Genomic DNA, 26,955 nt, shown 5'->3' with positions numbered 1-26,955 from the left:
AGTTGGTTTTGATATAAAAATGCACATGTGTGCTAATATACACATTCTTATGCATGTAAATTATTATATTATCTGAGTATACACCCTTTCCAATTTGGCCTTATTGATCTATTTAACTAATAGAACAAAGGTTGGCAAACTACATATGGCCTGTGGGCCAAAACTGGATCACCAGTTGTTTTTGTATGACCTCAAGCTGGATATGGTTATGAAAGGAAATTTTTTGCAGTCAATTTTGATGATGGGGCACATTAACTTTGAACCCAATTAAGTGAAATGTTATCCCAGAAAAAAAAGAATTCTGTTCTTCTCATCAGAATTGTGTTACCAAAAAATTATACTCAATTATTATATTTTGAATTTTGTCAATAAAAACTTTTAGAAATAATATATTATATCCTTGATATTAATATCATAATATTCTTGATTTTACCTCTTGGCACACAATATTTATGATCTGAACCTATATGGAAAAACCTTGCTGATTCTGGCAATAAAGAGAGGAGGTCTGTATCACAATAGATAATTTCCAAATACAAACCTATTATAACAATAATTTTGGATGAAGAAAAATGAAAATGATTACATGTTGCTTTCTCCTTTTTTGCTTTGGGTTTTTTCTCTCTTCTGATTTATTTTTTTGGTAGACCTTATTTTTCTTTATTTCTTTTTCTTTTTTGTAAAGACAGGGTCTTGCCACCTTGCCCAAGCTGGTGTCTAAGTCCTGAGCTCAAGGGATCCTCCCACCTCGGTCTCCCAAAATGCTGGGATTACAGGTGTGAGCCACCGTGCCCGGCCAATAGACGTTATTATTAGAGTAGTTTTAGTTTCACAGCAAAATCAAGCAGAAGTTACAGAGAGTTCCCATATACAGCCACATGTTGCTTAAAGACAGAGATGTGTCGTGAGAAATGCATTGTTAGGTGATTTTGCCATTGTGCAAGCATCACAGAGTGCACTTACACAAACCTAGATGGTATAGCTTACTACACACATAGGCTATACGGTATGGCCTATTGCTCTTAGGCTACAAAAGGCACAGCAGGTTACTGTAGTAAACACTCTAGGCAATTGTAACACAATGGTATCCGTATATCTAAACATAGAAAACATACAGTAAGAATATAGTATAATCTTATGGGACTACTATCAGATATTTGATCAGTCATTGACCAAAACATCCTGTACCTGAGTGGTACATTTGTTACAACTGATGAACTTACATCATTACCACCCTAAGACTCTGGTGAATATTAGGGTTCACTCTTAGTGTTGTACAATCTGTGGGTTTGGACAAATATATAATGACATATATCCACCATTACAGTATTACATAGAGTAGTTCCACTGCCCTAAAGATGTTGCCTTTCCAAAAAAAGTAAACTATGGGTTAAATTTCACAAACTATACAAAATACATTTTGAGATCTTATATTTATCCCTTTTAGACATTTTGTTAAAAGGCAACAAATTACTCACCAACTCAAGTTTTGGCCAAGAAGTGTAATGCTCGGTATAAAGAGGTAGGGGCTGGAAGTGGCAGGGAGGGATTCATAAGAGAGCTGGGCCACATCTATCTTTTTCACAGAATTGTTGCTATTTCTAGAATTTATCAGAGCCCCTGGCACATAGTAAGGCACTCAATAAAACAGAACTTTAATAAAATTAATCCCTTCAACAACTATACACCAAGTACTATTAATACATTATACAAATTCATTTGCATATTAATATCCTGAACCCTCACAATAGTCCCAGGAGCTACATATTCTAATCTCCTTTTTTTCTTATTAGAAAACCTGGACTCTCAGGACTGGAATTCACACTCAGGTTTCTCAAATCCTGGAGAAGTTTTAAAATGACCATATGATGCTATTAGCTAAGTTTTTACCATAATGTAACAGACACATGTAGTGACTGGTGTTTTAAAAATTAAATAAAACCATCAGCCGGACGCAGTGGCTCACGCCTGTAATCCCAGCACTTTGGGAGGTGGAGGCAGGTGGGTTGCTTGAGGTCAGGAGTTCGAGACCAGTCTGACCAACATGGTGAAACCCCGTCTCTACTGAAAATACAAAAAGTAGCCGGATGCCTGTAATCCCAGCTACTCGGGAGGCGGAGTGAGGCAGGAGAATTGCTTGAACCTGGGAGATAGAGGTTGCAGTGAGCCGAGATCGCACCACTGCACTCCAGCCTGGGTGATAGAGTGAGACTGTTTCAAATAAAATAAAATAATATAAAATAAATAACACTAGACTCTTAAAAAAAGATATAAAACAAAGCTCGCCTATTCATTTTTTTTACCTATGATATCAAGATGCCACTAAAGATGGATAACTTCTCAGTAGACAGGTTGGATGAAAATACCTTTCAGAGTAATCACAGGATCTATGAGGAAAAGCAAGTTCGTAAGTTAGTAATGAAGTTAGGCTTTGTGGTTTTTGTTGTTGTTGTTGTTTGTTTGTTTGTTGAGACAGGGTCTTACTCTGTCGCCCAGACTGGAGTGCAGTGGTGCGATCACAGCTCACTGCCACCTTGACTTCCCAGGCTCCTCCCTCTCAGGTGATCCTCCCTCCTCAGCTTCCCAAGTAGCTCAGACTATAGGCGTGGGCCACCATGCCTGGCTAATTTTTGTATTTTTTGTAGAGATGGGGTTTCACCATTTTGCCCAGGCTGATCTTGAATTCCTGGCTTCAAGCAATCCACCCACCTCAGCCTCCCAAAGTGCTGGTATTACAAGTATGAGCCACCACGCTCAGACCTGAAGTTAGGCATTTTAAAGATCAAGAATAAAAAGAACTGCAATCCCAGCACTGCGGGAGGATTGCTTGAGGTCAAGAGTTCGAGACCAGCTTGGGAAACACAGTGAGACCTTATCTCCAAAAAAAATTTTTTTAAAAAAATTCATAAGTTAAATGCAAACGAATAGTAGTAACTCTAAAAATATTCTGTTTCACTAATATGTTCAACACTCCCCATTACAAAAATACGACATAGGATTTATTCCAATTTTCTTCACACCTTTCAAACAATCATGTTTTCAATAAAAAATTATTACACATCTTCATGAATTATACCATGGAGAATAACGGCACAGAAAGTTTAAAAGTAAGACCATCTCAGAAATCTAAAACACGTGGCCTCTCTCCTGTACCTCTAAAGGTCCTTTTCAGTTTGGGCAGATTGTGAGCCAGTAATAATTTAAAGTATGTGGGTAAAAAACAACTAAAAGAAACCCATACAACTGAGCTTATTCTCACACTACCATATCACTTCTATGCAAAAGAAAATTAGGGCGGGGTGCAGTGGCTCATGTCTGTAATCCCAGCACTTTTGGAGGCCAAGGCGGGCAGATCACTTGAGCCCAGGAGTTCGAGACCAGCCTGGCCAATATGGTGAAACCCCGTCTCTACCAAAAATACAAAAATTATCCAGGAGTGGTGGTGCGTGCCTGTGATCCCAGCTACTCTGGAGGTTGAGGTGGGAGAATCACTTGAGACTGAGAGGTCGAGGCTGCAGTGAGCCATCAGTGCATCACTGCAAAAAAAAAAAAAAAGAAAAAAAAGAAAAAAAAGAAAAAAGAAAAAGAAATTAGATAAGATTTCTGGACATAAACCACTCCTGCCCCCCGCCCCGCTTATCCCTGCTGACCAGTTGGGCTCTGATTAAATCCTGTAGACATCTCTTTCTTCCCAACATGCCCTCCCCCCATTTCTCAAACAATTTTACCAATATTTTAGGCATCTGCTATATGCCTAGTTCTTGCCCTCAAGGAATTTACAATCTGCTGAAGCAAACACGAATAATTACAATATGACACAGAGTGAATTAGTGACTGCAATAAAAGGGAAAAATATCCTTTTTTTTAGAAGAAAAAAGTCTCTAGAGACTTTAAGTATTATTAATTTCTCCTCAGAGTGGCCAGAAACGCAGTTCTTTTCTTCTTCCTATAAAATTAGCAAGTGCTGGCTCATGCCTGTAATCCCAGCAATTTGGGAGGTGGAGGCGGCAGATTGCTTGAGCTCAGGAGTTCAAGATCAGCCTGGGCAACATGGTGAAACTTGGCCTCTACCAAAAATACAAAAAGTTAACTGGGCATCGTGGGTGGTGGTGCATGCCTCTAGTCTCAGCTACTTGGGAAACTGAGGTGGGAGGACCGATTGAGCCCGGGAGGTAGAGGCTGCACTGAGCTATGAGCACGTCACTGCACTCCAGGATGGATGACAGAGCAAGACCTTGTCTCAATAAAAAAAGTAAAAAATAAAAATGAATTAAGAAATGCTTAGATCTCATAGAAATGATTTTAGGGCACCAGTTTACTCCAAAAATTAATCCAGTGCATTATAAATATATATATATTTTAAAATTTTCAAGTTTCTTCTTTCTTTTTTTTTTTTTTTTTGAGACGGAATCTTGCTCTGTCACCCAGGCTGGAGTGCAGTGGCCGGATCTCAGCTCACTGAAAGCTCCGCCTCCCGGGTTCACGCCATTCTCCTGCCTCAGCCTCCCGAGTAGCTGGGACTACAGGTGCCCGCCACCTCGCCCAGCTAGTTTTTTTTTTTTGTTGTTGTATTTTTTAGTAGAGACGGAGTTTCACCGTGTTAGCCAGGATGGTCTCGATTTCCTGACCTCGTGATCCGCCCGTCTCGGCCTCCCAAAGTGCTGGGATTACAGGCCTGAGCCACCGCGCCCGGACCTAAGTTTCTTATTTCTAATTGCCTTTAAAAAAGCCTAAAGTGACTTTGCATATACAACTCAGATTTTCCATCTATTGGAGACATTAAAGAGACACACTTCAGTAAGAACAAAAAGAAGAAACTGGAACATGCACATATCCTCAAAACCGTATTTCCAGACAAGATTGTTTTGGGATAACAGAACAGTTTAATGCAGGACTTTCCAATTTAAATAAAATCCATATTCATTTATTGACAGTTATTTGAAAGGAAATAAAGAAATGCTACTCTGAAGTACCTGGGCCAAGACTAAAAAATATAAAGCCAAATTTAAAAAGCTCACAATATATGCTCTAGTAGATAAGAATTACAATTGTAAAATTTGCTATTTGAAGCTTAAAATAAAGTTGTTTAATGTAGATTTCTTTATGCCACTATGAATTAAAAAATGGTCTGTCCTTAACACTACTCACAGATACTTGATGGTGTCTTTAAGGAAATCAAGCAGTAAAGTACTATCTTGGGAGAAAACATCACATTAAGTAACTTGGGAATGACTAAAGATATTAAAAAATTAAAATCTTACAAATTAAAATAACAGAAGCTCTATTCCTCTTCATGGGGCATTCATTGCACTATAGGACTTTTTTCTCTTAAAGCTACTATAACATCCCGGATGGGTTCACAAAACAAAACACAAGATTTGGTATCAATACTGCCCTGTAGACACTTCATGTAATCTCAAGTACCAGTACACCAAGCTGTTGTACCTTGCCCAAGGAGGTAGTATGTTCTAACAGAAGAAAGACTGTGGGACGTGAAATTAGAAGGCATCGATTATTGCTCTGGTTCTGCTATTCCCTAGTAATGTGTCCATGAGCAAGTTTAATTAATCTGTCTCAGCCTAAGTTTCCTCATTTGAAAATAGTGATAATAATACCTACTTCCTCCAGGGCCTAATGAAGATTACAGATGGTATATATGACAGCACACTGTGACTATGAAGTATTACACAGCAACTTCAAATCCTTCATGAAAGAAAATAGGCAATAAATGAATGCCTGGGTTAATTTTGAAGAGCTGTATAAATAAATATAAGGCATTAGTTATACTAATAGCCTTTTACATGGGATAAATGAAAAGTTATCTCATCTCCCTATAATTACTGACTACAGAGTATAATAGGTCTCTCTCATATATAAAAATTACAAGCCTTTGGTCAAAGTAATTTAAGAAGGATGGGCCTAAAGGAAAACCTGTCACTTTTTAATCCATGACTCAATTTGGCTCCTCCATAAGGCCAGTTTCTAAACACAATTTGAAGAGCAGACAGGAGATATACAAACAACCAACAATTTTTCTTTAAATAATTTAGGATCACTTTTCAAAACAGCTAACAGCTTGTCAATATTGTCACATTCCTCCTAATTTGCAAATTGTTTCACGAGTACTGGAAAAAGGTGAAGAGAAAGTATTACTTGCTGAATAAAAGTTTAACTCCAATTTCACAATATGTGATTTACAGGCAAAAGGAAAAAAACACTGATTTTCAAATATGTCCTCTTTCCCAGTCTGTCTTCTCACAAAAATGGACTTTATGTATTTGTTTTTTTTTTGGTTTTTTTTTGAGACAGAGTTTCACTCTGTCACCCAGGCAGTGGTGCAGTCTCAGCTTAGTGCAGCCTCAATCTTCTAGGCTCAAGCAATCCTCCTGCCTCAGCCTCCTGAGTAGCTGAGACTACAGATGTGTGCCACCACGCAAAAGTGGACTTTATTTACATGATGAGAGAGAGGGAGAGAGAAAGAGAACGGACGCTCAAAGAAATAGAAATATATTTTTCCTCCATTTAAACTCAGCAGTTTTAATACTTATCAAAAATAAAACGTCCTGGAGTCTCTACACTTTTCTGAATTTGTTCATCTGCAAAGCACTTTAATCTGTCCCAAATTCTGTTTCCTCCCTAGCTCCTATGCCTGCCATTTCTGTAAAGGAAAAGGGAAAGCTGTAGAAAAAGCCAGCCCTCCTTCACTAAACATATAAGACACAGGAAAACAGATTTTCCAATAAGGGAATAAAACAAAAGCAAACAAAACCTTGTTTGTTTGTTTTTTCGTAAAAGGATATAGTGTACAACTGGGTATGAATTCAGGGCGTCACCCATACAAGAATCTTATGCCTATGAAGTCATCCCTAATTACAGAGTTTGACTAACAATACTGCAATTATGAAACCACTCCACCAGCTCATTTAACTATACATAAACCGTGAACACAGATCTTTGCTGAGAAAGGTGTACCTACAACTACCTGAAACTATTACTCAAATTCTGAAAGGTATTTGAAGGGGGAGGGGGTTGCCTATTTTATCTCCTAAAGCACTCACTCACTTTACGAATGCAGCTGACTGAATAATCTACTTATTCATCTGTGTCATTCAGTACCATGAGGTCCAGGAGAAAGGGAATGCACGTGGGAAACTCATCTGGGGGTAACCAACTTTGATCATAAACTTGATTTTTTTTTTCTTGAAATTGAAAGGTAGACAAAAGATAAAAACAGGATATTCACCATAGACTTCATCCCAGCCACTAGTATGGTAAATAGAATTGGAAAAGAGAAGCTCATCACTTAAATCAGAGATTGGGCAACACATACTTGAGCTCCTAAAATGAACAAGAAAGCAACAAAGAGGGGACAAAACATGGAAGAAATACATTATTTCACTATCAATGAAAATAAACCAAGTTAGCCACCACTATGTGTGAACAATTCAAGAATGATCAGAAAAGGGGTGTTGTCACCTTCCTCCATCCAAAACAGGCAGTGTTTTTGAACACCCACACTTTGCATACCTACCTTTACCAATAGAAACTGCCACCCTGCCAACTCCCTAGTTAGGTAAGTGAACAGCTCAGCACTAGTCTCTAGCTTGGATGGGTGTGCAATACTGTGGGCTAAAACTCACCTATTCATACTATGATTACTAAAGCTCCAGTCTCATGTTTCCTAATGACTTTAGAAGATTCCCAACTTGAATGTCTACCACACTCACCCACTTATTCATTTATATTCATCAAGCGTTAACTTAAGGCTTAGTATGTACCAGGCACTGTGTTGGGTGCTCCAGATAGAGACAATTAGGATCCAAATTCCCTTCTTTCTGGAAGAGCTTACTGTCTAGTGGGGGAAACAGATGGAAAAACAAAAATACAACATTAGTGCTATCATGCCATCATAGTCATATATACTAAGTGGTAGGTGTCAGGAAAGTTTTTTCCGAGGTGACGTTTGAACTCTGCCTTTGAGCGCAAGTAGGATTTTCTCAGACATCCCCAGTAAGGGCATTCTCAGAGAGACATCACTCGTAAGGGTATTGTGCCTAGGGTTAGTGACAGACACACTTGCAGCAGCAGATCAGGGTCCAATTTGGAAGTGGCCAATGGAGAAGGAAAGTCAGCGAGAAAGATTCAAGTTAGGAAAGTCTAAGTGTCTCCAATCTAACTTACTGCCACATTATTTTCCCTGTTTTTCCTAACTCTTTCTCCTGCCAAATCAGGTCTCATTTTCAACTTTCCCACTTTCCTCTGTCTCCAGACTGCAGTTTGACCATAAAAAACAAAGGGAGGATCAGTCAACCTCCAATCCCTCTGGATTCTTGCCTTGCAATCTCTGAGATTCTTTCATTGTATCTGTTTATCACCTCATGTCTGGCCTACTCCAAAAGCTTTTTATCAGATCTGCCTGCTGTTCTGTCTTCCTCCAGTGCAATCTTTACACTGCTAACCTCCTGAAGAGTAGACCTTATAAACATTCCATACAAAAGAAAGTCCCTTTTTAGTACAGCATTCAAGCCCCTATACTTTTCTGACTTGACTTCTTGCTAATGTCTGCCCATCTTTCCAATGTTACTTCCCATTATATGGACTACACCCTTGAACCCAACACTCTCAAGAGACCTTATTCCCCAAACAAGCCATGTATTTTCCCACTTCTTCCACTCCCTGGAGAGACCACTGGGTCTCTCCAGTGGAATGCTCTTCACCCATCTATCTAGACACTTCAAAAGCATATTTCAGGAAGTATCTTCAGATTGTCCGCACCCAAGATAAAATTTATCTTCCCAGTACTCTCACGGAACTGTGTTTCTTCTATTACAGCTGGTCCTGGATTCTCCTCTATCAGTACCTTTTGTTTTATCCTGGTCTCTTCTGCTTTTTCTGTCTCCCATTAAAAACTTCCTGTCTCTCTATCTGCTTCTCAAGGTTAGAATACCTTCCTCTATTTTTCCTCTCTCTCTATCCAAATTCTACTCACCCTTCAAGCAAGGTTCAGAAGCCTCATCCTCTCCCAAAGCATGTTTCCCAATGACTCCATCTCCCACTGATCTTTCACTTCAACTCCCATAGAATTTAGAATCTTGCCACAAAATTTAGAAATTTAAGTATAGACTTCTCTCTATAGTTACATAAGTAGATATGAGGACAGTCTAGCTGGGACTTCCATTGTCCTACTTGGTTCAGTTTATCTACCTTCTTTACACATTCTTAAACTTGGTCAAAGAGAACAATCTTCCTCAGTAAAACAGAACCCTTCTTTCACGAATAGCACACAAAAACTTGTGTAATTCTTTGCTCTGCAAGTCTCATTTCAAGATTGTTTGTTTCTGGAGAACAGTCTAAACTTCACCTTTTACCCCCACTGCTGGATGTTGGTTACATAGGCATGGCTTAAAAAATACACCAACTGAGGCTGAGGGTGGTGGCTCATGCCTATAATCCCAGTGCTTTGGGAGGCAGAAGTGGGAGAGTTGCTTGAGGTCAGGAGTTCGGGACCAACCTGTACAACATAGCAAGACTCCTTCTCTAAAAAAAAAAAAAAAAAGAAAAAAAATGTTAAATCAGCTGGCATGGTGGCCTGAGCCTGTAGTCCTAGCTACTAGGAAGGCTGGGGCAGAAGGATCACTTAAACCCAGGAGTTTGAGGCTGCAGTGAGCTATGGTTGCCTGCCTCTAAAAAAAAAAAAAAAAATTAATACATAAAAAATAAAAAATAAATAAAATACTCCAACCAATTGCAATGTTTAGAAGGTAGTGAAAATTCCCAGTATTCCCAATACCCAGTGATCACGGCAATGAGAATTTGAAAGTTGAGAGGTCCGTAGAGTTCCATAACTTCATTCCCTAAATTGTATTAGGGAATAAACAAGTGCCTGGAATAGTCGTTGACTGTGCCCAGGACACAAAGTTGTGAAGCACAATTAAAAAGATGTATTTCTCGGCCAGGCGCAGTGACTCATGCCCGTAATCTCAGCACTTTGCGAGGCCGAGGCAGGCAGATCACAAGGTCAGAGATCAAGACCATCCTGGCCAACATGGTGAAGCCCCGTCTCTACTAAAAATACAAAAATTAGCCGAGCGTGGCTGCACGCTCCTGTAGTCCCAGCTACTCAGGGGGCTGAGGCAGGAGAATTGCTTGAACCCAGGAGGTGGAGGCTGCAGTGAGCCGAGATCGGACCACTGCACTCCAGCCTGGGCGACACAGCGAGACTCCGCCTCAAAAAAAAAAAAATGTGTTTCTCCAAGCATAGCTGGAAAAAAAAAAAAAAAAAAAGAAAGCAAAAGAACGTGTTGGAAGAAAGGTAATTAACTATTTTTTCCCTCTTTCCTTTTTTTTGTTTTTCTTTTTGAGATAGAGGTTTGCTGAGTTGTCCAGGCTGCAGTGCAGTGGCATGATTGCTGCAGTGCAGTGGCATGATCACTGCAGCCTCCAACTCCTGGCCTCAAGTGATCCTCCTGCTTTAGCACCTCCCATCCCCAGTAGCTAGGACCACAAGCATGCACCACCATACTTGGCTAATTTTTAAATTTTATTTATTTATTTGTTTATTTATTTTTGTAGGGACAGGATTTCACTATGTTGCCAAGCTGGTCTAAAACTCCAGGGCTCAAGTGATCCTCCTGCCTCAGCCTCCTAAAGTGCTGGTGTTACAGGCTTGAGCTGCAGTGCACAGCCAATTAACTACTCTTCCCAGAAAAACAAAAATAAAGAGACTACGCATTGCTTTGCAGAGAGAAGGTACAATGCCCAGTATAGCCTTTGGAAAATAACTTAAAAAGCTACTAACAAATATGACCATGATATCGAGAAATAAGAACAGTTGCCAGAAAATGCAGATAGTAACCCCCTCCAGCTAATACTAACTTGTTTTCATTACTTAAAAGGATAAGGGATTCACTTAAGCCTTGAACTAAAATAACCAAAACTTTAATTGTATAAAACATACAGAATATAGACAATTAGTTCAGTAAAGACTATACAGAGTTCTGAAAGTTATTTATTTAAAACATTGGTGTTAAATTGGCACTGATCATAAAACAGGCAACATTCTGAAAAAAAGCACACAAATGCTTACTTTTTCCTGACACATTCACTCCTATATATGACAGGCTTCTGCTTCTCTGTATTAATACTGCTTAATTTCAGCCTCCTGAATGCTAAGTATTGTGAATGACCCCTCCCATTATATCAGTGCCAATAACTTAGTCTTAATATAAAACAAACACTCAAGTTATCTATGTGATTTACTTTTCATTTTAATATTTTTTTCCTTCAAGATTTTTCTCAAGAACAAGCGGCTTGGAATTTTGCTTGGAATTTTGCTTGACTCATTTTAGAAAACTTTCAAGGAATCTTGGTAAAGGACTAATTGTAAACGCGTAAGAGGCTATATACATAATTTTTATTTAATGACTTGTTGCTCTGAAAGTCAAAATAAGGGAGTCAAAACCTAAATGCTCTCACATGTGTCATAGGTTCCTAGTCCTTAAAGTTTAGGAAAGGTTGAAGCAGAAGGAAAAGTGGTAGAGTGTTTTACAGTGCATTGATTCTAGCACATCAGCATTATTAAAAATTGCTGCTGCTTCTTTTTTTTAGATAGAATCTCACCGTGTCACCCAGGCTGGAGTGCAGTGTCATGATAACTGAAGCCTACAACTCCTGGGCTCAAGAAGTCTTCCCACATTAGCCCCCTGAGTAACTGGGATTTGAGGCATGCACTACCACACCCAGCTAATTTTTGTATTTTTTGGAGAGATGGGGTTTTGCCATGTTGTCCAGGTTGGTCTTGATCTCCTGGGCTCAAGTGATTTGTCCGCTTTGGCCTCCAAAAGTGCTGAGGTTACAGGTATGAGCCACCATGCCCAGCCAAAAATTGCTTCTTATAGTCAATGTGGCGAGCAAACATCTATGAAAGAAATAATCACCACGTATAGCAGACTTTACTTCGGAAAGTTTTTTTTCAGGTCTAGCTCTTCTGTTCATTCTACTTAATATTTCAGCTGCAAATGGTACAACTAAACAGAGGACATCATTAGGTACCCCAAATAAAATTGACAGTATTTTCTCATGAGGCATTATTATATACACTGATTAGATTGTATAGTATCAGGAACTACAGAATAAAGTAACTGGCTCATGGAACATAAATTTGGATATATTTAGCAACTGTGCTTCTACAATTCACATAGAAGGCAATGAAAATAAAAGATCATAGAACAAAACCGTATCATGTCAGATAACATAATATAAAATTTCAGGGATACTTGTAAAGTAACATGAAAAACCTTACTACTATTTCCATGACAAAATATGCTTCAAATTCCAAATCAATTGAGAAATGAACTTTAGAGGCTCTGTGACTGAAGGCTAATTCTACCCTTTATCCGACTCCAAGTAGCTGCCTACCTATAACTATAATTTGGCCTTGGATATATCTAAAACCTTTAAGGAGACTTAAACATCAGTCTACTCTTTAATGTGAAGAGATGGCTCTGTTCTGCACGTACACTGCTCCAATAACCCCTGTGGATGCATAAGAAACATATAAAGGTTTATTAAGAAGGGTGCGGAAGAGAGATGAGAGCAGAAGAGTTATTTGCAAAGTCATGCATGGGGTTAGACTAAGCCATTTTAGCCCTCTTCTACCACTGTAATACCCACAACCAATTAAGCCATCTTCAATTTTCTGTTTGTATTATATTATATTACATTATATTACTATTATTAGCTTTGAGACAGAGTCTTGCTCTGTCGCCCAGGCTGGAGTGCAATGGCATGATCTCGGCTCACAGCAACCTCCACCTCTTGGGTTCAATTGATTCTCCTGCCTCAGCCTCTCAGGTAGCTGGGATTACAGGCCCCCACCACCATGCCTGGCTAGTTTTTGTAGTTTTACTAGAGACGGGATTTCACCATGTTGATCAGGCTGGTCTCGAAGTCTTGACCTCAGGTGATCCACCCGCCTCAGCTTCCTTAAGTGCTGGGAATACAGGCGTGAGCCACTGCGCCCAGGCTTTTTATATTATTATTATTATTTTGGGACAGAGTCTTGCTCTGTCGCCCAGGCTGGAGTGCAGTGGCTCTATCTCAGCTCACTGCAACCTCCACCTCCCGGGTTCAAGCGATTCTCCTGCCTCAGCTTTCGCAGTAGCTAGCATTACAAGCATGCACCACCGCATCTGGCTAATTTTTGTACTTTTAGGAAAGACAGGGTTTCACCATGTGGGTCAGGCTTGTCACGAACTACTGACCTCAAGTGATCTGCCCACCTAGGCCTTCCCAAACGTTGGGATTACAGGCATGAACCACTGCGCCCAGTCTTGTATTATTTTAAAGGCGATGCATCATAGGGTCATAGTTGCTAACCAGTTCCTCCCCTTCCCCATATTCCTATAGCCCTTTTCAGCTTTCAGTGTGATTACATCTATTTCTTTCTCTATCTCCTCCATGAGCCTGTGAGCTCCTTGAAAGCACGGTTGGTATCTTATTTGACTTTGTATCTTGGTTCACAACAAGCACCTACCAAATGTTTGTTCAATAAATAAACTTCCATGGAGGTGAGTAGGGAAAGTGCGCAGACCTACACATCATGCAGGCTATATAGTCCTCTCACGTGGTTTTAAAAACACATACTCTATTGGAGAAAGCTATGAACAAAATAGTCAAGATCAATAACGTCCTCACATTCTTCACATCCAATTGGCCTGTTATCATGCCTTAACTACCCTTGTTCAATACTTCAAGATACTACAAGACTCTTCAAGATGTTTGTGACCTGTCCTTTGAATTTAGCTGAAAATCAGACAGAAATAAATCTTTTCAGAAGCAGTTTTCACTTTCAATCATTTCGGCATTCAAGCAGCACATTTAACCTTTACAGTCATACACATCATGCGTACATCATGTTTTGACAAGCCTGCAATTTATAGATAAAAGTTAACATTTAGAAGTAAATATAAGGAGTTAAAGACCAGCCTGGCCAATATGGTGAAACCTCGTCTCTACTAAAAATAAAAAAATTAGCTGGGCGTGGTGGTGGGCGCCTGTAATCCCAGCTACATGGGAGGCTGAGGCAGGAGAACTGCTGGAACTTGGGAGGTAGAGGTTGCAGTGAGCCAAGATCAAGTCACTGCACTCCAGCCTGGGCAACAGAGTGAGACTCCATCAGAAGGAAAAGAAAGAGAGAGAGAAAGAGAGAGTGAGAGAGAGGGAGAGAGAGAAAGGAAGTAAAGAAATACAAATTGCCCAAAACTAAAGGTCTACTAACATTTTTATTGTCAATATTTTCAATATATACAAGAAAAAATAGCACAAAAAACACCCATAAACCCATCACAGATTCTACATTTATCCAGATTTCTCCACATTTGCTTGGTTCATCTATTCTCTCTTCCTGTCCTTTCTTCTCCCTCCCTCCTTCCCTATCTGTCTCTCTTCCCTGAATTACTTTAAAGCAAATCTCAGAAATCCTGTGATTTCATCCCTACATAGCTATTAAGAAATGAGTTCTTTTTTCTGGAAATACCTCTATTCTGTGCTATAATTGATGATTAGCTAGATTCTAATTGATTTTTTGTTTTGTTTTGTTTTCAGTCCAATATCTATGAGTCACTTAACCCCCAAAGGGTGCCCAATCCTGTGTCATTTCCTGGAGGAATATCAAATACCTCCATTTTAGGTAAAAGTTTCCTTTCCTTTTTTTATGCTTAATAAACAAAGATAAGATCTGAAAGCAATGGCTATTTAAAAATAAATTAATACATAGCTTTTTCTAATAATAGAAATATTCAATTCAATGTGGTCAGATTAAAGACATCATTTAAATGTTTCTCAGGCAAGAATTTTGCAGCTATTTAATGCAAGTCTTAATTATGGTCTAAAAGCCCCTTTTCCTGGGATGAAGAATACTATTTCAAACCCAAAGGCACAACAAAAAAACAGCTCTCCCTCCCCTAGCTTCAGAAAGCTAAGGTACATTAACTAACTTCTTAGATTGAAATAGCCCACTTTTCTTTTAAAAGGTCTAATGTCTTCCATACCTCCTAAGTAAACTTTTACATCTACCCCAAAAATCTGAATAATTTATGGTAAAATAAATCTGCTGCTAATGAAATTCATTAATGTTCATGCCTAAGAAGTATTTCCAGTTTCCTTTCTTATGAAAATTAACATATGTTGGAGTGAAGCCAAGGGCAACTTTCAGGGATATGTGTGTGGGGTGTGTGCGTGTGTGAAAGACAGAGAGAGAGAGAGAGAAGAGAGAGAGAGGGAGAGAGAGAGAGACACTAGGCAAGATCAGACTAGTTATCATGCTTCCTTTCAATTTAAAATAAAAATGCCATAAAATATTGTGACCTACAACTCAAATCACTATATACACTACGCAGAAAGCTATCGGCAAGTCACTGAAAATGCCTCCTACAGTGTTATATACCTTGCTTATATGTTAGCAAATACAGCACTTGTTAATTGAAAAAACTGGTTTGTTTTGTTTCATACTTCACTTTTTACTTCATATGCGTATACTAAGTACAACCAGTCCAAGAGGTGATTCAACTCAGAGTGAGGATTGACTATATAACTAGCTATACTTCCCTTTGCTGGAAATATGGGGAAATTAAACTTATATGACAACCATTTGATGGAAAATCCTGATGTATCCGAGCACCAGAAATCACTATTGCTACCAAGTACCAATACCATCAAAATTTAATCACCAGTGATTTTTATTATTTTGCAAATTATAAACATTAAGACAACTGTTTGATTTAACCCACTTAGGAAGAGTAGAATACTAATTTAATCATGACATGTTCTGTCATGACAGCCACCTCAATCTCCATTTTACGTAATTTTGAAAAACCATTTAACTGGGATCAAAGGCATTTGAAATTCCTCCCCACCACAAATATAGACAATAATTTCTATTATTTAGTGTTTTAGATACTTAACTTGATAAATAGAGCTATATAATTAGGACTTCAAAACCCATTTTTAAAAAGTATAAACTCCCTAAACAATCTCTAAATAAAGACAAATACAGAATACACACAGAACAGGTTAGAATCTAAACTTCAAAATTTTCTCTTAACAAAAATTTTATTCTAGTTGAGTAAATAATATTTTTTAAAGTGACTCCAAATGCTTAACTACACAAATAAGCAACAGGAATTTCAAGCTTTTTAAAGTAAATTTCTGCTTAATCATTTAGTATTTAAATTTAGATTTAGTAATCTGAAAGTTAGAGCCTGTCAAAATAGTATTAAAATAGTTACCCGCTGAGAGCAAACTTGGTTCTTTCCTTTCTCGCAGCACTGATAGACAGAACCTTCTCCCACGCCCAGAAAAGCAATCTGGAAACCCAACATTCTTCTTACAATTGCAACTTTAGAGAGCAAGTCACAACACTTCCTGCTAGAAAAAGAGAACACCCTGACAAAAGAATGATACAATACTTACGAATCCCCTTCCTGTCAGCCTGGCAGTATTTTGCCGAGAATTTAATAAATTCTAACTTAAACGCAGCATTTAAAGAGAAAAGTTTTCTTTCTTCTTCTTCTTTTTTTTCCAAAATCATACAAGGACTCAGGGGAATTTAAAGTTAGTTCAGGTCAAATAGCTACAACCCATATACCTATTTAGAGTTTGAACAGTAGCCAAGTAACCTGCTTATTTTAGAACACATGGAACAGCTTCTCCCCAGTGCCCAAGTCACTCGTCCATAGTCAAGAACATTACTTGCGAAGGCAAATTAACTCTCAGGCCACTCACTTACAGTCTCTATTATTCATTTTCATCCATATACAACATTTACACCCCATATGCTAAGGTGGTGTAGCATTTATTTCAAGTATATACATTTTGATTTATGTCAAAAATGTAAGCTCTTCTGTGCAGGAACTATATTTTCTGCTGGCATAGCACACAGGAACTAAATCAACACTTGCTGAACTGAACACTTTTCTAACTGAGAGCCGTAGTAAAGAGGTCTAGAGCCAGATTGGGTTCAAATCCTGGCTCCACACTTTATCAACCATGCAAATTGCTTAAAACTCTTCTGCCTCTATTTTCTCATCCCGGGATGAAGATAAGAGCAACTCCATCATATCACAGTTCACTATTTTATACATGGTTGTAAGGCTTAAATGATTTAATATGTGTCATAAATTTAGATCAGAGTCTGGCGCATGGTAAGTACTAGATATGTGATAACTGCTCTCATTATTGAAATTTGCCTTTAACTGGTCTAGCAATCTAATCAGTGAGTTGCTAAATTAAGCAACTGGTTAGTTGTGAGTGCCTTTTATGAGAGAGAACAATCAGTTGGAGCACTGGGCTAGGCTGAGGAGGCCATTTCTGTACTGACATAGGGCAAGTTAATAATTTGAAAGGAAATGCAGCACAATGAAAGCATCAGGGTCTTAGGAGTCTGACAGACCTGTAAGTCTGTGTGACCCTGAACAAATTACTTAGCTTCTCTGAGCCCCGGGTTCATATCTATAACAATGGAGCTATTCCACATATTTCACAAGGTCCACATGATGACCTAATGGGAAGATATAAATATGTAAGAGTGTTTGAGTCCAGCAAGGTACTCAGTAAGTGGCAGATATTATTATCATCTGTCTCGGATAAAGCATGCATAATGCCATCTGCGGCTCTATTCTACCTCATGAGAATGAAAGAAAGACAATAGATACTCTAGTCCTTCATAAATAATATACAATAAAGTATTTTATAATAGCATACTGAACTCTCAGCATAAGGAGGTGACTCACAGTGTGATCACCTGTGAAAAGGAGCCCTCACTGGATCGTCCCCATTATGAGGCAGACAGTGTTCCCCTGTCTTCATCACTAACCACCATCAGCAGACACTGGGTCACATTTTGTGTCCTTCATGGAAGTGCTTTAATTTATTTCACCAATCACAAAACCTTCATGAAATATCAAAAGGCAACACAATGCAGAAGAGAAGGAATATAATGGCAGGAGTCAGAGGACATGTTTTTCCATCTGTCCTTGTTGCTGACTCACTATGTGAATGAAGCTTCTTCAACTTTTCTGAGTATCAAATTCTCCATTTCTAAGCATAGAACTATCTGCCTGTGTCCTATCAGGGAATAGTAGGTAACTACCAAGCATTTTGAGCTACTTTGAAGAGTATGTGTTATCATTCATTTTTCAGACAGAGAAAACCGGGGCACAGGCAACTGCCTCAAGTAAGAAGACAGTATCAGTTTAGACCAGAAATATTGGGTTTTCCCCAGCCTTACCTTTTCTTCAGCCACACCTGTTGCCTCAAACCACTGAGATGGGTCTGTCCCAAATGCTACGTAACCACCCTTTTCAGATATGTAGCAGTATCACTGAGGAAACTAATGTTTTAAATATGTAATTCTTCATTTTAGAAAACAGCTTTCTCTCGTTTCAAGTTTTACAGGTCATTATAACAGTGCTACTTAAAAACTGTTTCTCTGACTTTTCCTTTCCTGGTCATCTGGAATATTTATGCTCTCCAGCTTTCCAAACTCCAAGGCTAATCTTCGATCAGTGTGATCTGTCAACACTGAGTTACTAATTCTAAAGTCACTTCACCTTAATATAATAGCATCTATTTCTACTGCAAAACATTGTAGTTAAAGTTCTAGGAGTCGATATGCCCTTCAAAAGAGCATATCTTCTACTTAGTAAATGCTAGGTGTAGGACATAGAGACAGTTTTGGTTTTTTTTTTTTTTTTTGAAACGGAGTCTTAGTGGCGGGATCGCGGCTCACTGCAAGCTCCGCCTCCTGGGTTCATGTCATTCTCCTGCCTCAGCCTCCGGAGTAGCTGGCACTACAGGTGCCCACCACCACGCCCAGCTAATTTTTTTGTATTTTTAGTAGAGATGGGGTTTCACCGTGTTAACCAGAATGGTCTCGATCTCCTGACCTCGTGATCTGCCTGCCTCAGTCTCCCAAAGTGCTGGGATTGCCCCGCCAGTTTTTTGTTTCTTTTCTTTTCTTTTTTTTTTTTGAGATGGAGTCTCGCTCTGTCACCCGGGTTGGAGTGCAGTGGTACGATCTCAGCTCACTGCAACCGCCGCCTCCTGGGTTCTAGCTATTCTCCTGTCTCAGTCTCCCGAGTACCTGGGATTACAGGCACCTGCCACCATGCCCAGCTAACTTTTGCATTTTTAGTAGAGACGGGTTTCACCATGTTGGCCACGCTGGTCCAGAACTCCTGACCTCAGGTGATCCACCCATCTTGGCCTCCCAAAGTGCTGGGATTACAGGTGTGAACAATCGCACCCAGGCTAAAAGACAGTTCTACCACATCACTAATTTAACAAGTTTTAGCATGTGACCCATTTTGTAAACTTCTATCTCACTCACCATCTGAGGTGTGTGTGGGTGTGTGCGTGAAGGGGGCGGTGGGGAGCGTGTCTGTGTATGTGCACGTATGTGAACAGGATCTCGGTTTTTACTATGGGTAATGAATACTGGTTTGGGAATGCAAGATGGTGGCAAGGGTTCTGTAATAAATTCTACATTCCCATCAACAGCCGCAGAATGAAAACAGCTTTTAAATTGCATCCCAAATTCATCAAAATGAATGCTAAGGAAAGCCGATGGAAACCAAATTCTCACTCTCATTCTCTCTAGATGTTACAAACAGAAACCATAAAGTTAAGAGTTCAGGCTGGGCTTTAAGAGTTCAGGCCGGGCCGGGTACGGTGGCTCAGGCCTGTAATCCCAGCACTTTGGGAGGCTGAGATGGGCGGATCACCTGAGGTCAGGAGTTTGAGACCAGCCTGGCCAACATGGTGAAACCCCGTCTCTACCAAAAATACAAAAAAGCCAGATGTGGTGTCGTGTGCTTGTAGTCCCAGCTACTCGAGAGGCTGAGGCAGGAGAACAGCTTGAACCCCAGAGGCAGAGATTGCAGTGAGCAGAGATTGCACCACTGCACTCCAGCCTGGGCCACAGAATGAGCCTCTATCTCAAAAAACAAACAGAAAGTTAAGAGTTCTCACACATGGACTTGTGGACACACTCCCACCCCAGGGTGGAGAAAAGAGGCACACCCCAAAAAGTTATAGGAGTTTCACATAAGTATCAGTGGAATATGTAGCTGTAACACAACAGCCAGGCATAGTATTTTTAAAAGTCTCTTAAAACTTTCATGCAGACGTCCTGCTCTCCACCACACCCAGTACTAGGTATACTTTCCATGTGTGACACGTACATTGGAGGCCTCTCCCCCTGTGCTTAATGACACACCTCAACAACACTCATCTATTTTCCTTTCATGAAACAGTTTTTTTTCCATCTTCATGACTTATAAAAACAAAGCGAACAAACAAACATAGTGAGTGAAGCATAGAAGCAAAGGGATCTAACATATAAAACAGGCAACAAGTTTACATTCAAGAAACTACTACTGTAATTTTGGGACAATATTGGAAAGTTTAGGAAATTCATACCAGGCACAGCGTTAGGTATATAAACTTGTTGCATGGATGTGTCAGTTTTAATAATCAAGTCATTTATGTAACTTTTTTTTCATATTTTGGGAAAAATAAGTTAGAATATATCTTAATTTCAATATTCTGGCCAGGCGTGGTGGCTTGTGCTTGTAATCCCAGCACCTTGGGAGGCAGAGGTGGGTGGATCACTTTAGCCCAGGAGTTCGAGAGCAGCCTGGGCAACATGGCAAAACCCTGTCTTTACAAAAATAATACAAAAAAATTAGCTGGGCTTGGTGGCTGTCACCTGTAGTCCCAGCTACTTGGCAGGCTGAGGTAGGAGGATAGCTTGAGCCCTGTAGGTGAGCTGTGATCTTGCCATTGCACTCCAGCCTGGGCGACAGAGCAAGACTGTCGCAAAAGAAAATATAAAATCCAATATTCCAAGGGCTGTCTCCCTGATAGTATTTACTAGCTCTTTATTTGTGTAACTAAGTAATCAAAATTTTAAAATAAATAAAGAAAAGGTCAAAATACATCGAACTACACATGGGGAAAGGAATGAATTTAAATGTCATACATGTTCAGTTCATAGCTAATAAAAACATACAAAGGAATAACTCACATGCTCTACAATTTTCTATACTGAGGGTCTCTCTCTCACTTAAGAAAGAAAAGAAAGGAGAGGAGAATAGGAGAAAAGTGGAGGGCTGGGGCAAAGGGATAAGGGGATAAACAACAACAACCAAAAACCCAACTCAGTAGTTCCTAAACTTCTTGGCCTCAGGATCTGAGGATCCCAAAGAGCTTGGTGACACATGGGTTAGATCTATCAGTGTATCTGTCACATCAAAAATTGCAACTACGAAACTTTTAAGATATTTATTTGTTTAAAAATAAGAATAAGCCCACTACATGTTAACATAAGCTTTTTAATGAAAAATAACTATATTTTCAAAAAAAGTGTAGTGAGAAGAGTGGCATTGTTTACATTGCTACAAATCGCTTTAATATTTAACCTAGTACAAGAAAGCTGGGTTTTCATATCTGCTTCTGCATTCAATCTTTTGCAATGCCAGTTTTGGTTCCAGTGTATGAAGAACATCTGGCATCCTACAGATAAACTGTTGTAAAAAAAAAAAAGAAATATTTTAAGAGGCTTTCTAGATACTTACAGATATTCTTCAATACTACACCAAAACTCGAGAAGTGGTAGTTTCTCAAAGGTTGGTTGCAATGTAGAGTCTGATACAATATCAATGATTTTTTCAAAATCTATTGGTCTGTCTTGCACTCAGAATGGGCCTTTTACCCATGCTTGATTTTGTAACATTATGCATTAGTCATTTGGAAAAATATTGTTTCATTAAGTTATGCGGGTCTTCCAAATGCTGACACACTTCATTATACAAACTAACAAATCATTTTCATTAATTATACTGTCGATTTCATTAGAAAAGCCTAAGTATTGATCGGATAAAATGGTGACTAATGCAAGTTCTCAAAATTTTGAATTTTGCTTGAAAGTTCTAATTTTAGCATTGGCAACAAATACTCTCAGTTGTTTCCCTTGCAGTGATAGGCACACTTGGTTCATTTTTTTAAAAAATAAAGTATCTGTTAGATACTTGGGTTTGAATAATCAGTTAATTTAATCTTTCAAAGTAAAAATGGTTGTCCTTTTTTTTTTTTTTTTTTTGAGACGGAGTCTTGCTCTGTCGCCCAGGCTGGAGTGCAGTGGTGCGCTCTCGGCTCACTGCAAGCTCCGCCTCCCGGGTTTACGCCATTCTCCTGCCTCAGCCTCCTGGGTAGCTGGGACTACAGGCGCCTGCCACCACGCCAGGCTAATTTTTTGTATTTTTAGTGGAGACGGGGTTTCACCATGTTAGCCAGGATGGCCTCTATCTCCTGACCTCTGATCCGCCCGCCTCGGCCTCCCAAAAGGCTAGGATTACAGGTGTGAGCCACCGCACCCAGCCTGGTTTTCTATTTCTTAAAAGGCAGCTAGTTTAGCTCACAACTCAGACAGCTGCACAAGTACTTTCCCTCAAGACAATCATCATATATCCATATGCAGCAGAAATACTTTATGGGTACGTCTCATCTCATCACACACAGTATTAAAAAAGATGCATACCTGAGAATTGAGATTTAATAAAATTATTTTTTCCTGCGTCATCAAGTACATTTGTAAATGAAACGTATAAGATTTTTTTCTAAAGGTGATGGTATGGTGCTGAGGAACACAATGGCTATTACTACAGTGTGGGGCCACTATCTTGATTCAACAGCTTTACCCACTACTGCTTTTGCATCATCAGTGCAAATGTTAACATAGTGAAAAAGCAAATAACAATTTAGTTTTATCATGAAAGTAATTTTAACTCCCATGGGCCCATGCGCCACACTTTTTGAAAACTGATGCTTTATTCAGTAATATTTATGAAGGAGCCATCTAATTTTAGAGACAGCAAACCTATAAAGTATGCAGGTTTTAACAAGAATTTTCAAACTGAAAATAAAATTAACAAAATTACATATCTAGGTTTTAACCTGAGTTCTGTACTTTTGAACTGTTAAAAGAAAAAACACCTCTTTAATATCAATTCAGGTGAGACAAAAATCTACAGCTTATCTACTTCAAAGCACATTTTGCTCAATCAGGTTCATGTCTAAAAGGCATGACCTTATCATGACAATCATAACATAACATGTACAGTGTTGTTTAGAAACTTTTTTTTTTGGAAATGGAGTCTCACTCTGTCCCCCAGGCTGGAGTGCAGTGGTGCAATCTTGGCTCACTGCAACCTCCCATTCCTGGGTTCAAGCAATTCTCCTGCCTCAGCCTCCCAAGTAGCTGGGATTACAGGCGCCTGCCACCACACCTGGCTAACTCTTTTTTTTTTTTTGGTATTTTTAGTAGAGACGGGGTTTCACTATGTTGGCCAGGCTAGTCTCGAACGCCTCGGCCTCCCAAAGTGCTGGCATTACAGGCGTGAGCCACAGCGCCCAGCCTGTTTAGAAAATTTTAATAAATTTTTTAAAAGATTAAGAAAGGAAATATATGTTACAAGATGAGTTAACATCCTACTCATACACAGCAAATTAGATTTTTCTTGGCCGGGTGCGGTGGCTCACGCCTGTAATCCCAGCACTTTGGGTGGCTGAGGAGGGCAAATCGTGAGGTCAGGAGTTTGAGACCAGCCTGGCCAACAAGGTGAAACTCCGTCTCTACCAAAAATACAAAAAAAAAAAATTAGCTGGGCATGGTGGCAGGCGCCTGTAATCCCAGCTACTTGGGCGGCTGAGGCAGGAGAATCTCTTGAACCCGGGAGGCGGAGCTTGCAGTGAGCTGAGATTGCGCCATCACACTCCAGCCCAGGCCACAGTGCAAGACTCCATCTCAAAAAACAAACAAACCAACCAACAAACAAAAAAAATTTTTTTTTTTTTTTTTGAGACGGAGTCTCGCTCTGTCACCCAGGCTGGAGTGCAGTGGCCGGATCTCAGCTCACTGCAAGCTCCGCCTCCCGGGTTCACGCCATTCTCCTGCCTCAGCCTCCCGAGTAGCTGGGACTACAGGCGCCTGCCACCTCGCCCGGCTAAGTTTTTGTATTTTTAGTAGAGACGGGGTTTCACTGTGTTACCCAGGATGGTCTCGATCTCCTGACCTCGTTATCCGCCCGTCTCGGCCTCCCAAAGTGCTGGGATTACAGGCTTGAGCCACCGCGCCCGGCCCAAAAAAAATTTTTTTTAAATTTCTTCCTGCTTATATAAAGGACTTGGGATTTTGGAGAGCAAAATTAAATTTCCTGGCTCATATTTATTCAATAGATAAACGCTGATTAAGCATCTATTCTGTAAAAGGCACTATACTAGTTGGCATCAGGAAATATGAGGATTTCTGCAACATGCTTTTCATATCCTCAAGGGACTCATAGTGGCTGTGTCTATATATATAATCAATTCCCTAAAATGGGTATAATGCTTCCACTATGACCTTTCTAAGGGGTATTTATGTTATTACAAAGTACAACTTGAGCCAATTGAACTGGAAGTCACTATAATGCAATTTTAAGAAAAAAAGAAAGGGAAATGGTGTATGAAAGAAAATAAAAAAAGGAAACAAAAAATAAGAAATGAGACTTTCCCTAGTTTCCCTCTATATAAGGAAATGAACAAGAGATGTGAGCAAATATGGGCATGACCACATCATTTTTCCACCACAACCCATCATCTTATTTCACTTCAGGACAGGAACCATCATGTCATCTCCTTTGAGTCAGCTCTTGTACTACTCACATAGGCAAAAATAACTGAGCAATATTCATTTTCCACAAGGAGCATTAAATACATTTAAGTATTCTATAATTTTTCAAATGACAGAAGATAGTTTTACAAATGCCATGATTTTACATTAATTTCCAGGGCTACTAGGTCCTTTCACCACCTCCCCCAATGCAAATTAAGCCCACCCTCAAGAAGAAATCCACAAGTTAAACTAGTAACATTCCTCAAGAGGCCTAAGTATAACACTGATAAATGAAAACTGAAAATGATCATTGCAGAATAAAATATTTACTTTACTTATCAGCTTCTAGCTTCTTGACCTAGATTCCAAACAAAATGTCAATTTTTTTCGTATTCAAGCTGTAGATAGTATGTGCAAAAGTTCTCAAAACTCATTCAGTGAAGATCTTTAAAAGTTGAATGATATTTAATGATAGCATTAAATAATTTTAAATTGTTCTACCATTTTAATATGTAATAAGCTCTATGAGGGCAGTGATTTTTTGTCTGTTTTGTCCAGCAATCTATTTTCAGCTTATAGAACAGTGCCTGGCATACAGTAGGCACTCAACAAATATTTATTAAATGGATGTATGTGGAAGACATTGCATCCTAAAGGAATTAACTCAGTGTCATATATTATAGTGGTTTATTTCATAGTCAAGAATAAACTTTCAGCATTTGTCTTTTTAATGCAAAGCAGATAAATAAGGATAAAAGGTATCTACTCTTGTTCCATTGGCTAACTGTATAAGATACGATCATTCCTGAAAGCTAATCTGGCCAAACACATGGTGGGTTACATTTTCTAACAGCACCAAATCCATGCTCAGATTTGGCAATTGAAACGAATTTCTAAATTCTGCACCTTTAGAAAATAAATTCATTTGAGAGAAAAGAAGTGGAGTGGAAAGTATAAAGAACTCTCAATGTATCAAGTTTTTCCTCAAAGTTGCCACACACACCCTCCCCCAAAAAGAAAGAAAAATATCTCACTGTCAAGAGTCAAAACATCACTGCTTTAGCTTTCCAAACTTTAAACAACTACTTTTTGACCTCACAAGGAATAACAAAACCTTCAAAAGAAAGAACCGCTTTAGCATTTCCTGCCAGCCTGCCCTAGTCTAAAGATTAACCTTGTCAGTTTTTAGGAAGACATATAAAATCCCCTTTAAATGACTAATTCAGATGAAGTAGTAACATGAAGCCATAGCTTTTAAGACGCTGGCTTCTACTTGTTACCAGATGTTGCCATCACTTCAAAGTGTTAAATACATCCATGAAGAATTTCTGATATATTTGCGTGTGAAATATTTTCTGACTTCCACTGTTATTGTGGAGTCACATTCATGGAGAAAAATTGTTGACTTGCTGTTTAATAAAACGACCTTAAGATTCCATTGTTCACTTTGAGAGCCACTCTATGTCAGTATAATTCTTCCATGTAATTCCTGCAAGCACATATATATATACTTTCAAAACACAATACAAATTAATTCCATTTCATTGGGAGTTTGCCATGAATGGCCTGCTTTATACTTCTTTTGAATTTGGGGTGGGAGGGAAACTTTCACAAATAGTTCAGTTGAAAAATCCAAATTTTTGCATGTGTATACTTTTGGTATTTCTTTTTCAGACAAGTAGACTGTCCTGAGCTTTACATAATATAGGTTAGAGTTCCTTTGCCAGGTGTAATTCATCTATTCCACTATACTTTCTGTTTCTGACCACCACTATTCTCTGATTAATTTCTTTGGCTATGTTGCCATCAAGGTTTTATTCGCTTTTTTTCTTTCTTTCTTTCTTTCTTTCTTTCTTTCTTTCTTTCTTTCTTTTCTTTTTTTTTTTTTTAAAGACAGAATCTCCCTCTGTCACCCAGGCTGAGTGCCGTGGTGCAATCACAGCTTACTGCAGCCTCAACCTCCCCCAGGCTCAGGTGATCCTATCACCTCGGCCTCCTGAATACCTGGGACCACAGGTGCATACCACCACACTCGGCTAATCTTTTTGTGTTTTTAGTAGAGACTGGCTTTCGCCATGTTGGACAGGCTGATCTCAAACTCCTGCCCTCAAGTGATCCGCCCGCGTCGGCCTCCTAAAGTGTTGGGATTCAGGCGTGAGCCACTGCGCTTGGCCCATTAGCTTAATTTTCAAAAAAAATGTTTACATCTCCAGAAAGAGTTTAATTCAGCAACAATGGTTGCT

The 26,955-nt window shown here is 39.2% G+C and overlaps 1 protein-coding gene across 5 annotated transcripts in view; it reads right to left on the bottom strand.

Annotated features, from left to right (window-relative positions):
• The window catches only part of PLS3 (plastin 3), an 87,865-nt gene that overhangs the window by 39,704 nt on the left and 21,206 nt on the right, over positions 1-26,955 (bottom strand). The window contains exons 1-2 of one of the 5 annotated variants that reach the window (XM_077987876.1): positions 16,287-16,478; positions 2,304-2,387 (exon numbers count right to left, since the gene is read on the bottom strand). The exons of 2 other annotated variants lie outside the window; for them this stretch is intronic. The gene's annotated coding sequence lies outside the window, so the exon portion shown is untranslated. Of the gene's footprint in view, positions 1-2,303; positions 2,388-16,286; positions 16,479-26,955 lie in introns of those variants that run through there. 2 more of the 5 variants (XM_077987875.1, XM_015127999.2) reach the window with 2 other exon arrangements.

This window comes from Macaca mulatta, chromosome X, assembly GCF_049350105.2.
Source record: "Macaca mulatta isolate MMU2019108-1 chromosome X, T2T-MMU8v2.0, whole genome shotgun sequence".
Taxonomy (NCBI): Eukaryota; Metazoa; Chordata; class Mammalia; order Primates; family Cercopithecidae; genus Macaca; species Macaca mulatta.
The sequence above is the reverse complement of the archived record's forward strand: the minus strand, read 5'-3'. Positions and strand labels throughout refer to the sequence as shown.